At 32.7% G+C, this 4,269-nt stretch overlaps 1 protein-coding gene across 1 annotated transcript in view; it reads right to left on the bottom strand.

The window, feature by feature from the left end:
• The window catches only part of LOC106470210 (eyes absent homolog 1-like), a 100,472-nt gene extending 97,724 nt beyond the window's left edge, over positions 1 to 2,748 (bottom strand). The window contains exon 1 of the mRNA XM_022398813.1: positions 2,602 to 2,748. The gene's annotated coding sequence lies outside the window, so the exon portion shown is untranslated. The remainder of the gene's footprint in view (positions 1 to 2,601) is intronic.
• Positions 2,749 to 4,269: the final 1,521 nt, after the last annotated feature.

Here is a 4,269-nt window from a genome sequence, read left to right on the forward strand (position 1 = left end):
TTAATAAAGGTTGTATTTATATACACTTGAGTGTATGGGCTAATCAAAGAGGTGCCAGTTGATAAAGATCAAAGTTACATACTTGATCGAAAAGTTAGATTTCTGTGACACTTTTAAAGTTGAGGATATCGTATTAAATGAACAGAAAGCCCATGATCAGTAAGTGAAACCGACATGAACAAAATTGATAATTCAATCAAAATATTATCATCGATAATCCCATACTGCTCCATTCTGTACGTATTCCAAACCTGAATAGGCTTTGAAATACACTTGGTACGATAGCAGCAGGGTGTGCCACGATGGAAAGAAAACCAAATTCTATGTTTCTCAACTTAAAAATAGTTTAAGTTTTCGTAATGGATATCAGTACAGCCACGTGCAACTTAAAGCCTAATTATGTTTAACTTTTAAAAATCACCGTTTGTACAATTTGAGAAAAAAAAATTCCAATACAGTTCTAAAGTTCCTACTAGAGGCCGTCACATCAAAAAAAAATGTAACGAATTCAGCTTTTAAATATGAAATTAGAAACATCTATAAAACAAATTGATAATGTGTAATTAATTCAAAACTCTTAATGAATTTATATTCTCTAATATGAAATTGGATAAATGTATGCAATAGAACAGCGTTTTTAAATTTAACTTCTGAACATTAGATTATATAAATCTATGCAACAAAATAACTTCTTATTTAATCTAACTTTTGAACATTATATAATCTAATGTTCAGAGGCAACAAAACTGAAAACATGTGCAACCCAGAAATTGGTGAAAACAGCTGTGACACAATTAATACTGCATAAAACTGGAAGTTGGAACCACAAATCGAAACGTTGTTGGGATTGACTACATGTACGAAGCATGGCTCATTTAAGTATATTTGATTTGTGCCCACTCGGAACATCTAGAATATCAAGTGTCCATACTTTTTATACCATCCAGAGCTCCGTACAAAGTCCTGAATAATTTTATATAATAAATTCTGGAAGCAGATCGACCATTTTCATCAGATGACTCTCCACGTAAATAATCTTGAATTATTTAACTCGTTTCTAACTAATATTTCGTGAACAAATTTTGCCACATACAAGTAGTTTGACGTGATATAAGAAGGTCTGAAGACAGTGCAACTTATTTGCAATGTCTGAAACTGTATGAATGACTATCTACTACATTGATGCACTGTTGAAAAATATAAAATCTGGAAACATTACTTTTATTTTCATCATCGGATAACGAAACAACCTGTAAAACAACTAGAAGTCTAACAGATACCAACTGAATTTGTTCTACATACACAAACTTCTAGTTGTTAAACGTCCATAAATGAGGACAAGGTTTGTGTATGTAGAACAAATTCAGTTGGTATCTGTTGGTCTTCTAGTTGTTAAACGTCCATAAATGAGGACAAGTTTTGTGTATGTAGAACAAATTCAGTTGGTATCTGTTAGTCTTCTAGTTGTTAAACGTCCACAGATGAGGACAAGGACCAACAGATACCAACTGAATTTGTTCTACATACACAAACCTTGTTCTCATCTGTGGACGTTTAACAACTAGAAGACCAACAGATACCAACTGAATTTGTTCTACATACACAAAATTGTCCTCATTTATGGACGTTTAACAACTAGAAGACCAACAGATACCAACTGAATTTGTTCTACATACACAAAACTTGTCCTCATTTATGGACGTTTAACAACTAGAAGACCAACAGATACCAACTGAATTTGTTCTACATACACAAACCTTGTTCTCGTATGTGGATTTTAATGAAGCGCTCAAATTGGCTTCAGTTATAAACTTTTGACTACCATGTTCAAATGTATTGTGCCAACTGAAAACAGTAGACTCCTTTACAAACTTAAAATATTACAGGATAATGTCTTCCCTGCATATCTAGATATATTAGTCTTATGGGGGATTATATTCCCTTCATCTAATACAAAAGTACTAACTCCAAACAGTACATTTTTTCTCAAACCTAGAGAATCACAAAGCAATGCCTCCCCATAAGTTTTTAGGAGGAATATAATATCTTTGCCTACAGTAAGAGCAGCTACGTCCAACATTTCAACACATTAAAAATTAAGTTTACAAGAATTTGTGGTAATTCATAGGTTATTTAATTAGTCATGTCATGAACATGTCTGACAATAATATTTTGTATATATTTCTTCTTGTTTTTTTCTATGAGTGCATTAAATGATATAAACAATGAAATGTCTAGTTAATTGTATCTGAACACGTAAGAAAGCGATAAGATAGTACGACTTCGTTGGATATTTTCATTTTACTTTTAAGCTTAACACGGAGTTGCTATAATACAACTACAGTATTGGTAACAACTGGAACCACAAGTCAAACGTTTTAAACAATTTGTGCTTTACTGAATGCTCGTGGAGAATTTGGTACATGGTTCATCCTCCGTACAGAGCAATAAAGATTATTTTAGCGACAATTGTACCTTCTTTAAGGTGAAACATAACATTCTGGACAAATCCTTACATATTGAAAAATAAACATTTTAGAATTTTAATTTTTTACAACTCTTAAGTTTTAGTTGTATATTCCTTACCACAAATATAGTTACCTCTTTTAATATCTACATTAAACGTTCGTCTGACCTCCAAGTTTCCCGTAATACTAACAATAATTCTGATTGTAGTTCCAGCATCTACCGCTAGTCATAAGTTAATTTTTATATTGCTCTAAGTATTAATGAGACTCATCTCAGGTGCTTCACATAACAAGACTCTCGTCACTCTACTCTGTGGTACACCAGTCACTAAATTACAGAAGTATAATAACATTAATGATAACATTCGTGTTTTACGTTGCGTAACTTTTAACTGTTTGGAACTATGCCAGAAAGTTATCATCAAAAACACGTACCCCATGATCTACACTCCTGGCTCAGCACAGTTTGTATAATTGTCACCGCTGCTGAAATTCTAACCTTACAACTTAGCAGCTCCAGTGTAGGATGTCACAGACACACAAACAACTACTCTTCTAATCTTCAGTTCTTTTTGTTTGTGTGTTTTTATAATGATTCTAAGCTTAGACTGGACTGAAAGTTTCAAACCTAAAAGAGTGATTGAAAATGAAAGGCAACGATTATTTATTTCTAAATCCTCTCCTTTAGCATCGAAAGAAATTGTGACATCCGCATATTACGTATTGATTTTAAAATAAAAACGTTTGTAGTATACAATTAACTTCGTCTTAGCTAAATAATATATATATATATATATATCAGAAATAAAAACTACCCGAAAAATATTCTGATACATGATTAAAAGTCTTCAAAACATTCTACTAATGTATATGAAAGGTTAAATGTTGATAACTGTATAATGAAGGCTGTCTCCTTGGTTACGACTGTACTAAGAGATAATGGTTTTATGATAGTCTGTCACCCTCGTAAGAAGCTGTTTCCTTGGTAACGACTATACTAAGAGATAATGGTTATATGATAAAACCCGTCTCCCTCGTAACAAGCTGTTTCCTTGGTAACGACTATACTAAGAGATAATGGTTTTATGATAGTCTGTCACCCTCGTAAGAAGCTGTTTCCTTGGTAACGACTATACTAAGAGATAATGGTTTTATGATAGTCTGTCACCCTCGTAAGAAGCTGTTTCCTTGGTAACGACTATACTAAGAGATAATGGTTTTATGATAAAGTCTGTCTCCCTCGTAACAACTGTACTAAGAGATGACGATTTTATAATTAACGCGATCTCCTTGGCAACGACCTGTATTATTAAAATATAACATTTTTATTATGTATATGTTGTCTCCTTGATAATATTTGTACAAATAACTGACGATTAATACAAATAATTGACTCATAACAGAACTTTTCTAGAACATTCAGTGTATAAGGGTTTCTCCGATTCAATTCTTAATAACAATAATATTTCATAAGCAGAAAGTACAGTACTGGAAATATCGTTTGAGGCTGTACTTGAAGTCGTTGTACTTTTCGATTGTTAAAGGGATCAGATCAAAATACAGACAACAATTCCTTCCACGCCATAACAATTATTTGTCTTGTAATTTTCGTATCACGGGCGTTGTCTAAGGCTGTTAGACTGGAATTTTGATCAAGTTTTTTCTCTTCTTTTTTGTTTGTGTGATTTTATCTTTAACAAGAAATCTGCTGCGCTCTAGCTCCCTATTTCTTCCAAGTATATACTCTAACATACGGCTCTAACTCCCTATTTCTTCCAAGTATATACTCTAACATACGGCT

The sequence above is a fragment of the Limulus polyphemus genome, unplaced genomic scaffold (genome assembly GCF_000517525.1).
Source record: "Limulus polyphemus unplaced genomic scaffold, Limulus_polyphemus-2.1.2 Scaffold3879, whole genome shotgun sequence".
Classification (NCBI taxonomy): Eukaryota; Metazoa; Arthropoda; class Merostomata; order Xiphosura; family Limulidae; genus Limulus; species Limulus polyphemus.